This window comes from Chrysemys picta, chromosome 13, assembly GCF_011386835.1.
Source record: "Chrysemys picta bellii isolate R12L10 chromosome 13, ASM1138683v2, whole genome shotgun sequence".
NCBI lineage: Eukaryota > Metazoa > Chordata > Testudines > Emydidae > Chrysemys > Chrysemys picta.
The window spans coordinates 28,314,298-28,328,217 of NC_088803.1; the positions used below are offsets into that span (position 1 = coordinate 28,314,298).

At 44.5% G+C, this 13,920-nt stretch overlaps 1 protein-coding gene across 3 annotated transcripts in view; it reads left to right on the plus strand.

Moving 5' to 3' along the window:
* Positions 1 to 7,229: 7,229 nt before the first annotated feature.
* Positions 7,230 to 13,920, plus strand: part of RALY (RALY heterogeneous nuclear ribonucleoprotein) — a 262,138-nt gene continuing 255,447 nt past the window's right edge. For all 3 annotated transcript variants that reach the window (XM_065565718.1, XM_065565714.1, XM_065565717.1), the window contains exon 1: positions 7,230 to 7,401. The gene's annotated coding sequence lies outside the window, so the exon portion shown is untranslated. The remainder of the gene's footprint in view (positions 7,402 to 13,920) is intronic.

Below are 13,920 nucleotides of genomic sequence, written 5' to 3' on the forward strand. Positions count from 1 at the left end.
CTACTGTTTCAATCATGTTCTTTTGGAGGAGGAGGGGAAAGGGGGTTGGAAATTGGACAGGACAGTCTCCTTTGGCAGGGTACATAGTCGGGGGCAGGCACAGCAGCAGGGCACATACACAGTGCAGTGATGCAGTGACTAGTTGCCCCGGTTAGTCTGGGAGGTTGTTTTGATGTAATGTTGGGGGGGGTGGGTTGCTCTGTGACTTTGTGGCGGGGGAGGGCAGTTACAGATCTTAAGCGCCGGTCCTTAGACAGGATCACAGAGCCACACAGCATGGGATCTGTAACCGTCCTCCCCCTGCCACAAAGTCAAATAGACCTCCCATACACACAGTCCCGATCAGGAGGGGTGACAGGCTCCGTTGAAACAAGCATCCCACCGCAGCGGAGCCTGTCAATCCTTGAGTTTAGAAGCTGCATTCGCATCACAACACTAGACCCGCCCCGCACCACAGTCTGCGTCCCAGTTTTAAAAAATTCCCGCTAAAACAGTATTAAAGAAAACGGTGTGCTTTAACAAAGTAGAACTATTTTTATTTCGACACGTGTGTTGGAGGGGGGGTGAAGGGGGTATGTAACTGGATAGGATAGTCAACATTACCTGGGTAAAGAAACGGGGGCAGGTTTAGCTTCTCAGTACACAAACTATAAAATCACAGGTTACCCTGCTCACTCAGGAACTTTGCTTTCAAAGCCTCCCGGATGCACAGCGCTTCCCGCTGGTCTCTTCTAATCGCCCGGCTGTCTGGCTGTGAGTAATCACCAGCCAGGCTATTTTCCTCAACCTCCCACCCCGCCATAAAGGTCTCCCCCTTGCTCTCACAGAGATTGTGGAGCACACAGCAAGCTGCTATAACAATGGGGATATTGGTTTCGCTGAGATCACAGCGAGTCAGTAAGCTTCTCCATCTCCCCTTGAGACGGCCAAAAGCACACTCCACCACCATTCTGCACTTGCTCAGCCGGTAGTTGAAGAGTTCTTTTTCAGTGTCCAGGGCGCCAGTATAGGGCTTCATGAGCCAGGGCATTAGCGGGTAGGCTGGGTCCCCGAGGATGACTATAGGCATCTCCACATCCCCAACAGTTATTTTGTGGTCCGGGAAGTAAATACCTTGTTGCAGCCGTCTAAACAGACCAGAGTTCCTGAAAACACGAGCGTCATGAACCTTGCCCGGCCATCCCACGTAGATGTTGGTAAAACGTCCCCTGTGGTCCACCAGTGCTTGCAGCACCATGGAAAAGTATCCCTTTCGGTTAATGTACTGGGTGGCCTGGTGGTCCGGTGCCAGGATAGGGATGTGAGTTCCATCTATGGCCCCACCGCAGTTTGGGAATCCCATCGCTGCGAAGCCATCTATGATCGCCTCCACGTTTCCCAGGGTCACTACCTTTGGCAGCAGTACATCAACGATTGCCTTCGCTACTTGCATCACAACAACCCCCACGGTAGATTTGCCCACCCCAAACTGGTTCGCGACTGACCGGTAGCTGTCTGGCGTTGCAAGCTTCCACAGGGCTATGGCCACTCGCTTCTGTACACTCAGTGCAGCTCGCAACCGGGTGTCACTGCGCTTCAGGGCAGGGGACAGCAACTCACAAAGTTCCAGGAAAGTTCCCTTCCGCATGCGAAAGTTTCGCAGCCACTGGGATTCATCCCAGACCTGCAGCACTATGCGGTCCCACCACTCAGTGCTTGTCTCCCGTGCCCAGAATCGCCGTTCCACGGCATCAACATGACCCATTGCCACTGTGATGTCCTCGGCGCTGGGTCGCCTGCTTTCTGACAGGTCTGTGCTACTCTCAGACTTCAGGACATCACCGCGGTGCCGTAGCCTCCTTGCCTGACTTTTCTGCATCTGCCTCAGGGAAACCTTTATGATAAGCTGCGAGACGTTGAGAGCGGCCACAACTGCAGCGATGGTCGCAGCGGGCTCCATGCTCGGAGTACAGTGGCGTCCGCGCTGTCAATGACTGGAAAAGCGCGCGAACTGTTTTCCCGCCGGCGCTTTCAGGGAGGGAGGGCGGGAGTGATGGACGGATGACGACAGTTTCCCAAAAGCACCCTCGACTCATTTTGTTACCCAGAAGGCATTGCCGGCTACACCCAGAATTCCAATGGGCAGAGGGGACTGCGGGAACTGTGGGATAGCTGACCACAGTGCACCGCTTCGAATGTCGACGCTATCACCGTTAGTGTGGACGCACAAAGTCGAATTACTGTCCTTAGTGTGGACACACACGTTCGACTTTGCAATATCGATTACAAAAATTCGATGCAAGTAAAATCGAACTACTCTCGTAGTGTAGACAAGGCCAGAGACACACAAGGAGCACAGTTTCATGGTGCAGACCCCTATTTCTACATATGAATAGCGCTGGTCCCACACGTCCCTCTGTGAAGGAAAGGACAGGATCTGATCCTTAATACAGTGGGGACATTAATTTAATGTTATATTTTCCTCCTGCGATGGGAATGGGAGTGTGGACTCTTGGGTTCCATTTCCAGCCCTTCCACAGATGTACTATGTGACCTTGGCCAACCCACTTATTTTTGTTGTTAATAATAATAATAATTTGTTTTCCTAGCCAGGGTGTCATAATATTTTCCGCTCTGTAGGAAAAAGTCAAAAAAATCCAACCAACCCTGGACAATCAGTCTTGGGAGAAGATTTCTCTTTGTGATCAAAAGTCTTAACTTCAGAAGTATCCCTGCAGCATCTTTGAGGGGCACCTCTCTGCAGCTTTATTAATAAGAAAAAAATGGTAGATGTTAAAAAGTAAATACTTTCCCTTCCATGGCAAAAGCCCTTATCCAAAGAATGATTTCATCCATTTTTCCTATTAATTGATAATACCAAATGCTTTCATGCTGCTTTGCATCCATAGATCTCAAATCAATTTACAAAAGATGGTAAAAACTGACTAGGACTGGTCAAAACATTTCCATCAAAACTGTTTTTGATGGAAATTTGGATTTTTTGAGTGAACATAACTCCTGTGGAAAATATTGACTTTCCACAGAAAGATATTTATTGACAAAAAAATGAAAGCCCAAAAACTATATATGTAAAAAAAATTGGCTAAATGCTGAAAGATTTTTGGCCAAAACCAAAAATATCTTATTCTAAAATGTCTTCACTGCCTCCTGGGAGTTGTAGTTCAGTTCCTCACAATTGTCCTTTGAATCAGGATCCGCAGCTTGACTACATCTCCCATGATTCACTGTGGCCATCTGCCTATTGTGGTTCTGGGAAAATGGTGCTCTGGCACTGTACCTGCCATAATTCATGGCCTCCCCTCATCAAGAGGGGAGGCCATAGTGCATCATGGGAGACGTAGTCCAGTCAGGAAGCCCCGCCTAGAGAGGCATCATTTCAGAATTAAAAGATTTTGACTTTCAGCTGAAGTATTTCTTTTCTTTGCTCAGTCTGACATCCCCCACCCCACTTTTTGGCCAGCTCTAATTGCGATCCCCCTTCTATAGATAGAGAAACTGAGGCTCAGAGAAATGTGACTTGTCCAAGATCGTAGACAAAGACAGAGCTGGAAATAGAGAAGTCATTTAATTCACAGCTCGATAATCTACTCTCTGGATAACATTTTCTTCAGACAATAGCTGACTGCACATGAGAAAAATAGACACTTCCTTTCTCAAGAGTCTACTATTGATCTTGTGTATATGTAAGCAGAGTCAGGATGAGCTCTACCCTGACATCTGGTGGTGAATTATGGCAAGGGTGGAAAAGAACTTCAGGGGCTGATTTTGTTTGCATAGGCACACCCACCTGCCTAGCCTGGGACAACAGCACCTGAAAGTGGTTACTTTGGCTGGTGTGGGATCCCCAGTTTCTCTGTTATTGGGGCAGGAAGAATAAAGTGTTGTAACCCTGATTCTATGAATCAAGGCCAGTGGAACTGTTGTATGACAGAGGGACTCACCATTAACTAAGTAGCACTCGCTAGACAAGGGGCATGGGTTACAATTCCCAGTGAATGGAGAGAGCCTAGGGAGAGGCATTTGTACCTGATAGTATGGGTGCCTTTTGAGGGCCTGAAACACCAATTGCACCACCTCCCCTCTCCACTGTTAAAAAGCAGAGCTAATTTTGATTCTATTAAGAGTCTAATTACAGGCAGCTATGCTGACTTCACTTTGGGCCAATAGTGCACTAGTACTGGGGCTCCCCTACTAAAAGCTGAAATCACTATGAGCTGAGATTACTGAGTGCTGTATTAACTAGTGGGGGAGCTTGAAGATTTATTGCTAAGCGGTGAGCTGAGCAGTTTGTGGGACAGCTGGAGCGGCGAGTGGGACGTGAGTGGATCAGTTTGCGGGACGGCTGGAACGGCTCACAGGATGGCTGGAGGAGAGGAGTGGCTGGTGGAGTGGAACGGCTCGTGGTGAAGATGGCAGCAGAACCCCATGGAGAGGCGGGGCAGTCGGCCTCGGACCATGTAAGGTGCCCCTTAATACCCCGCATGCCCCTTTCTTCCCCCCATTTCCACCCAGGCTGGGGTGGGGGGTAAGACTCTGCAGATAAACTTTTGAACTCTGGGGCTGCACTGACCAGGGACAGAGACTTTTGGGTTGTTGGACTTTTGGGACTTTGGGGATGGGTCTTTTGCTCATGGTTTGTGCTATGAATCCTGTTTGTGGTGTTTTCCCAATTTAATGCTGTCATTTACCTCATTTTATTAAACATTTTCTGCTATACTCAGGCTCCGTGCTTGCGAGAGGAGAAGTATTGCCTCTTAGAGGCGCCCAAAGGGGTGGTATGTAATTGTCCCAGGTCACTGGGTGGGGACTCGAGCCGGTTTTGCATTGTGTTAATGAAACGGAAACCCTAGATACTGAACCCGTCCCTTGTTGCTGCCAACTCAGATGGGCAGAAGGGTTACATATATACCCTGACATAGCCACATTACTAGAAAGCACTATGCCCAGTAGCTCCTTCCATTGGTAGAAAGCACTGTGCTCAATACTGTTTGCATGATCAAACACTAAAAGACCAACATGGAATCAACTAGGAAACCCAAGAAAGGAGCTGACTCTATCTTGACTGTTAATTATCCATTCACTCCTTTCAGGTATCTTAAATGCTCCAGTAATGGCTCGAAACAGTGCACATGGTAAGCGGTAGCATTAGGGAATGGTACTGCAGTACACACATGGATTTCACACAGGAGAGTCATTCCGAGGTTAAGTTCACTGTGCCTAGGACTGCATTTGGTCCATTGCAATGCACCAGAACACTTCAGAACTTTGAGGCTGATCTCATCACCATTACTCACAGGAGTAATCCTCAGTCCTGCACACAGTTCCAGAGTCTTCAATGGCACTACGCACATGTATCAAGGTTACTCCATTATATTGTATTATTTACACACCAGAGGTGATGGTGACACTTCACAAACAAAAGAGATGGGGTGGAAAATCTTAACCCTATTGAAATTAGTGGCAAAACTTCAGTGGGGGTCAAGATTTCACCCATGGTTCCTATCTAATTTAGGATTCTCTGTAGCAGCCACCACTGTACTATCCTGGCCCAAAGAAGCAACCATCTGAGCCCAATTCTGCCAAAAAATGTTAATTTTTTTATTTCACTAAGACTTCTCACTCGAATAAGGGTTTTCAGGATTGGACCCTGATTTGCATAATTAACCCATGGAACACTCTTCCGCAGGATATTACTAAAGCCAAGAGATTAACAGGGATTGCTAAAGGGTTATTTATTTATGAATAATAGCATATACTTAGGCTTGGAAGGATTCAATTTTATTGGTAAATGTCAATTTCACCATACACATAAACCAATGAAAAATATTTCCATTGATCATAATTGAAATTTACAGACAGACAAAGTAAGAAATATGCTGCTTGAGAATTTATTAGTTTGCTTTAAGGCTATTGACCTTGTATATTTTGCCATGTGATGTTGACCATTTGTGTTTTAACAGTTACAAAGCTGCAATTTGTTGCATCTCAACATCTATGGTCATTAAATAATATTCTGCCTCCATAATTTCCCAGAACTCTGAAGATTTAAACGGATGAAAATAACAGAGCTTAAACACCAAGTTATTATCTGTCCAAATTATAACAAAAATCAAAAGCAAATTCTGCCATGCCTACAGGCCAGCTACCATTACTTTACACAGGGAAATTTTAAACATAAAAGGGATATAAACCCTCATTCTTCAGGTCATAAGTCAAGGTATAGCTGAGAGGAGATAAGAAAAAACTTCCCCAGTAGGCAGACAATTCTGTAATTGTGCTTTTTCATACATCTTGCACCTTTTTCTGCAACATCAGGTGCTGGCCCCTGTCACAGACCAAATAGTGGGCTAGATGGAGCCTGAGTCTGATCCAATCTGGCAATTGCTATTTTCCTAAATTACTTGGGTGAGTAAAGCTCTCACCACTGGGCCCCTTTTCGTCTGTTCACCATGCGCTTGATCCTGCAAGCCCATACTCATTTCAGTAGTCCTTGCTCACGCAAGAAGTCCCATTCATTTCAATCGAGCTACTACCCTGAGTAAGGAGAACTGCTCAAGTGAGTAAGGGCTCTCTGGATCAGACCCTACGTCCATGGTGCGCATTGGGACGTATGGATGGAACTGAGGCTCTTCTCTCTGCCCCAGGAGTTCTAGGCTACGTGGGCTGAGCTGTGCGTCTTCCCTGCAGCATGCCTGCCCTGCTGGGTGCCCCCCACTGCTAACCAGCCCTCTCCTCTGAGGAGCAAGCCAATCCCTTCTTGCAAGGATCCAGCCATTGCCACCCACAGCAAGTGCAGGGGCAATCCAGCAGGAGGTCCCACTGTGATTACATTGCTCACTGAAGGGGATCACATCTGGGATACAATCAAGCAGAGATTAGAACTAAGCCTCAGCAACCAGACCCCTCCTCCCTGCTCTGGTTTTCCTCCCTCTCCCCCATTTGCTACCTCTAGGAGCTGGCCTTTTCCATCAGCAGTCTGGGGGAGAGACGCTTCCCCACTCCCAGATACTGGGCACAGTCAGACCCTCCCGGGGTGGGGGAGGGCTTTTAAAGCAGTGTAACCCCCCCCCCCCCCAGCTATGCGCCCACTGGGTGCTTCGCAGCATCTCTGCAGGGTAGAGGAGAGGAGACTGGGGGGCTCTTTTCTCCCCCTCTCTGGCTCCGGCAATGGTACGTGCTGCTGGGAGGGCTCTCAGCGGCTGGACTGAGCGCTGCTGCTGTCAGTGTCTTCGCAGCTCCCTAGAGTTGAGGACAGGCGCTGGCTTGGAGGGGCAGCAGTAGCTAGGGCTGCTGCTGCTTTTCTGTGCGTCCTGGGCTGGGCTGGCTTTCACTCTTTCCTCCTCCCCTTTCTCACTCACTTCTTCTTCTTTGACATTTTTACCTCTGACATTTTCTTGCTTGGTGAGTATTTTTTTTTCTTCTTTCTTCTTGGGCTGCTTCCCCCCCCCCTCCTCCCCCTGAGTCTTTTTCTTTTACTAAATTAATCATGATTTTTAAAATCCTCTTTTCAATAAAAGGTTTATGGGATTTTTTTTCTTTTAAATCAGACCCTTTCTGTCTCTTTGTTTCTGCCACTTGCAGTGTGAGGTGTTGGAATTAAACTCGCTTTCTGATGCCCCCGCTGATTTTTCCTTCCTTTGGTCCCTCTTATTTTTCCTTTTAAAAAACAAAATACGCTCCCTCTTTTAAAAAGTCTGTTTTGAAAGTGGGTTTGTTTTAAGCTCTGCTCTGTGTTCAGAGGCATTTGTCCTTCTTGTTGCAGGTGCCAGTGTTTGAATGCTGTGTGTGGTGTCTTCTTTCTCTTAACTTTTAAATTTTTGTGCCCCCCCCTGCTTTTTTTTTTCTTGGATATTACAGCCTTGCGTCTTGCAAAAATACATAGAATCTTCTTGGAAGATATTTTAAAAAAATGGATGTGTTGATGGAAATGAGAATTCCCCCTCCCCTCCTTTTTATTTTTTATTTTTTTTTAAACTGTTATTTGGAAGTGATTTTCTTGGGAGTATTGACCTGACTCAATGTTTTTCACCTGTCTAGTAAGGTGGGGAGAACAGGAAGGGGGAAAGACGACGGAGGCGTCAACAGCTGTAGGCTGGAGGATGAGAAACTTTCATGTTTCAAAAACTATCTGTGTGAAATCCTGGCCCCACTGAAGTCAATGGCAAAGCACCCATTGACTTGAAAGGGGCCCAGATTTCATCTGCAAAGTGTGGGATAAAACCTTTTCTACCTTAATCCACTATGAGGGAAATAATAAACCAGTTCTGATTGGATGATATACCATTCCCTGTGTCTCAGCGCTATACCGATGGAAATATATCGACCCAGGTGTGTCTGTGTTTTTTGTCATGTATCTTTGATGCTGGATTTGCTTGTTATGTTCAAAAGAACACTTCTATCCATTATTGCAATCAGAGGTGCTGTTTGGAAAAGTAGTAGTGAGTGAAATGATAACAGGTTATCTTATCGCTCTTGTAAAATTTAAGCCCTGTGCTCTCTGTGGCTAAGATTGCTATTGTGCCTGTTGGAACTTATTTAAGATGCTTTGTGCTGGCTGAATAGACTCTGAATGTCAACTTGAACCACACCTGAACAAAAGTGCTTTCTTTGTAGCAAATGCGGGCTTGAAATAAATCTTTCGCCTGTTATTGTTAAAACACTTTTTTGTTTTTTTGTTTTTTAAGCAGTAGCTTCCTAACATACCATAGTTGAAGCTGACAGGTTGCCACTGCTACTGACAATTTCAATGTCCATTGGAGACGATAAACAAAAATCCACTTTTCATACAAAATTGCGCTCTCAACGGCTTGGTTGTTTTTGTTGGATTCCGTTTGAGTCCGGTTTCTGATTCTGGTTGAGTAAACCAGATTAGAGAGAAACTATGCCTATTTATAAAGATATTCCCACATCTAATCTTTTCCATGTCTGATGACCTTCTGTAAACTAAGACACCAAATTCATTTGTATGAACATGAATCTTTCTCACATGTCTTTGTTTCCCTTTGCAGTAAAGGGAGAACTGTAGATGATTTAAGCTTACATCTCAGAAGGTTGCACTGAGCTTCAAACTGAGGCTTTCCCACTTCCCTGCAGACTGTCCATGCTTGGTAGCTCTCCTCTTTGAACTTTAAAGGGTGGAGGGCTTTAAGGCTGCATTTGACAGCTCCTGAGGCAGGATGCATCCTGTTTCATATTAAACAGGTTATTATTGACTTGCCTTTTGTGAGTAGGTGCCATAAGTGTGCTAATCAATAGCCTATGTCAGTGTGTGGTGCCCAGGAGGGAGCTGTTATGGGAGACATCTGCATGACAGTGGTCTCCCGAGTGGGAGAGAGCAGTGCAGTGGCTCAGACCTGTATTCACTAAGGAGCTAAATCCCTCAAGTCTAGCCTATCTTCCCCTGTCTTAGATTAAGGGGGGACATTCAGCTGGATTTTTGTATCATCTCATTTTGCTGTTTCTTATGATTTGGGTCTCATTTTATTTGGGAAAAAGTTTCATGTCATTGGACTAAAGACAGCAGGTACGGAAGGAGCTTCTAAGCGATGTAGAATTTCTTGCGTCTTTTAACTGGGATTTCTCTTTCATCCCTGAGGGAGGGGGGAGATGACTAAAATGCACATATTGTGTGACCAAAATCTAGACACTGTTGCACCAAAGTAGTGTAAAAAGAAAAAAAGCTCTTTGGAGTAGGTAGGTTGTAAAAGATTCTAATGACCACTTGTCATAACGATTATTCCTATATGTTTTTAAGACTTTTTTTTTTTTTTAAAGCAGAATTAGGCTTGTTTGAACCTGAGATCTTTCTTCATGAAGTGAATATAGTAAGACAGGTATTCATTTAGTTCTCAGTGCTGTGCCAATGAAAGATTGCCTGTATGTTGGCTCTGACTGTCAAGATAACGTTGTCAGTGGATTTTAAGGGAATGGCAAAGCAACGAAGGTGTGTCTTTTAAGAACCACTTTCTTTAGAAAAGGCAGATAATAAGCAGTGATTTTAGAAGAATGTTTTACTTACAGATTGTAAGGGGAGGATTAAGTCTCTCAATTGAGACTGGCTTGTGTGAAATAAGACTCAGTCCCTCAAAAAATAAAACATTCTCCGCACCAAGAGACTCTTTAGCTACCCGTGCACCAAATTATTACGTAAAAGCAGCAGAACTTTCTTTGATTTGTGTTCTGTATTGATGGCTGCATCAGGAACTTTCAGGCCTAGAATTTTATATCTAGTCAAAGGAAAAAGCCTCTGGATGTAAAATCTCAGCAGCTCCTTGATACACTAAAGCTACTGTAGATTTTTCCAAAATGTTAGTTATGCATATCGGAGATGACTGAGCTTCATTTGAAGAGATCCAAATCTCTTCCTTTCCCCCGCTAAGTCACTCCCTTATGTGCTACTCTGGACAAGATTGCATTCTGTTATTTGGAGAAACACAGAAGGAATTTATTTTAGAATTAAAATGTGTGTCTGCGGGTTCAGGCTTCAATTGAAAGCTAGTCTGAAGACATTGTTTGATTTGAAACTAGGAAGTAAAGATGGAAAGACTGAATATATCTAGCAAGTAATACATGCTGGGGAAAAAAACCTGAAATAATGAGCTGAACAGAGCTAACTCTAGGATAAAATGTCACAGCAAATGGTTTATAAATTCATAAACTGTACTAAGGGGGAAAAGGAAAATGTTTCAGGCAAATAACAAGCTATTTTCTCATAACTATAAAGTTTTAATGAGCTAGTTAAAATATAATCCTAAATCTATGCTTTTCAGACCTATATTCCTAGCGGAAGGTTAATCGGTAGAATTCATGCTGATCCGAATCCAACTGAATAGTAAAGAGAGGCTCTTAGGAGAATCTGAAAGCCAATAGGCATTTTTCAGACCTGAGTTATGTCACTTTTTTTAGGATGCCTGAGGCCATAGCATTTTAAGAAGACGACAAAGCTTTTGTTTTCAAGCTGGCCTAGAAAAATGCAAGGGATGAATCCAAAGAAGGTTTTCAGAAGTTGTCATTTGTGATTAAGTTGATTTTGCTGTTGCACAAGAATGCAGCACTGTTCCTTGGCATAGCTTGAACTGTCTATTTCCTCCTCCCCCCACCAGTACCAGTTTTTTATTTGTAATGTACTCTAATGAATTCAGGCGAGTGAGAGTATCTAGTTCCTCTGACTCAGAAGTTTATATTGAATTAGGGGGTCAGATTTCTGGTAGCTGCATCGCTGATGTAAATGTAATTATGCATAATTTACAGAAGATGGGATTGAGGTGACATGAATGCAGAGACTGACTTAAGAGCAGCTTTCTGGCATTCTACAGATTTAACAAGTGAGCGTAAGTTTATGGTTTTACAGGTAGGGGCTACCTGTTAGGATCGGAAACTGAGATCTTCAAGCAAAGGATTATAATGACATGAAGTGGGACGAAGGAGGACTGTTTACTGTGCACATTCTAGGTAATCCTCCATTCCTCTACAAATGAGAAACATTCATGCCAATTGCAAAGAGCCCTTCAACATTTTTAGACATTCACGAACCTTTCTTGTATCTTCATCTGATCCATGCAGCCTAAGCCAGCCATCGTTAGTATCCTGTTTCTGTTAGTCTGTGAGCAGGATCCAGCGGCCGTTGATGTGAACGGGAATCTTTCTATTGACTTCCATCGGGTCAGGCCCTGGGGCCGGTGAATAGACCACGTATACAAAGACTGTAAAGCTGGATCTGAGCTCTGTAGGATTTTAACAATAGGTGAGAGAAATTATCTGTGTTTTTAATAAAAGTCAAGTACTAGGAGTATCAGAGATAACTGTTTCAATTTTAATAATGAGGCGAAAGCTGAGGACAGGTTGCCGCTTCAGAGAGCCCAAAAACTCATTCTTTAGATTAGCTATGTTAGATAGGTTGTGATAGCTTTAAAGGGGCATAAATACAACCCTTCAAAGCCACCTCATTAGTGAAATTACGAAGGAGGTTATAATGCTGCAGAGGTCAAGTTCTAAAACAAACTCATTCTCCAAGGCAGCTCTTCCTTAACGGTGTACATATATATTTCACTATAAACAGTCCTGCTTGAACACACAGAGGATGCTAATTAGTGGGACAACCCGTTCAGGGGAGCGCATGAGTCATATTTGAACCAAACAGGAGTTACACAGACAGAATAGGCTCAGCCTCCAACTCTGCCACGCAGACTCAAAATGACAATCATTTTCATTACTGATCTTATCAGGACACTTGTGTCTTTCAGTCCAAAATCTTTGTGTTGGACGTGTCTGTCTGCACAGGGATCAAATGAATTTCTGCAGCTGCTATTTCCACTCAAAAGGGCTTGTCTCTTCCTTTTTCTTGAAAAGCACAGGCCAGAACCATTTCCAAGCCACTCTTTGTAAGAGTCAGAAACTGGCTAATGGCCTAAAAAGGAGACGACTGTTTCTCCTCTCTCCCAGAAGGGAGAAATGCTAAAGCATACTGGATTCAGTCTTGCCTCCGATGGAAGTCATTGGGAGTTCTGGTATTGACATTACAGGGAGCAGGACTGGTTCCGCTTTCGGCCTGATATTGTAGCTTTCCACTCCTACCCTAAAACTAGGGTTTAGAACCCAGTTTCCCCAGTGCCACAAACGGCTTCCTTGTTCCTCTAGTGCATCTGTTCTTCTCCTTTGGAATGGTTTACTAGAGACATTGCATGAGTTGTCTTCTTTTCTTGAAAAAAGATCTCTTTTAAATCAAAGGAAAGTGAATGGCATTTGTTTTTTAGAAAACAGGAGCAAGTTAAATGGCATGGGGACCTTTAGGCTATGTCTGTCTCTCCCTGACTAATACGAATAGGCTCTTATTGAAATCTGCAGCATCAACTCAGCATATGCTGCTACCACAGGAGATTAGAAACTGACTGGGGTGCTGCTTCATCATTCAGATTCTTTCCCCAGAAGACAGCTTGGGCTCTCTACTACACTATGGTAAGGTAACAGTGTATGTGTCTCAGATTGCTACTACAGGGAGCTATAAGAAGGATAAATGAACAAGGGTGAGGGTACTAGTAAGTTCAGCTCCAACTCCACCACTATCAAAACCCAAACACTAGTTAGGCCCAGCCTTTATGCTGTGCCGCTTCGTATATTAAGGAGAGATGCATCATGTTCTTCCACGTGGAGTCCTGCCTTTCAGTAAACGAATTAAACATGGACATGAAGGTGAATAGTAAAATCTCCAGCCAGAGAGAAAATTTCAGTGTCAATACATGCAACGGTGATGGGCACCCATATACGAAGCCAGACCTATACAGTCAGAATTTGGTTTTTTTTTCTTTTTTTTAAAGAGTTGATTACATAACCAATTCCTTGGAGGCAGGCCCATATCTTCTAGCATGGGGGAGTGTGGGCAGAAGCTGTTGTTACTAATGCCCATCACCCTGGTATCTAGATGTCCTGGTACATGAAATGCTTTACAAGACTTAAGATGAGACATTCACGATCTAACTAAGAGAAGCCCAAATCCCAGGCTTGCCTGCTGACTTCAGGTTTGCTAGCCCTTTGGGAAAGCAGGATTTGGAGGGGTCTGGACAGAAAAGTTCATCTCCATCTCCTTCTAGTTCTGCACTCAGTTATATTTCCACAGGGAGTGAATTCCAGAGGTGTGGGCCCAGGACTGACTGCAGCTCTGTCAAGTGTTCCCTTCACGTGTCAAGTTCTCATGTTCCAGAGAAGCTCAGATCATACCCTGCACTGCTGCAGTCCTAAAGAGATTTGTACTTAGACCATTTAGGGCTGTATATACAGCAACCAGTTCCTTGGCTTTCACCTGGGGTTTGATGCGCTCCTGTCTGCTCCTTCACTCAATGTGGACTTGTCAGCCTTCAAGGTAGACCTAATTAGAACAGCCCAGGCAAGAGGATATGAAGATGGGGGGGGGGGGGTGACTGAGGC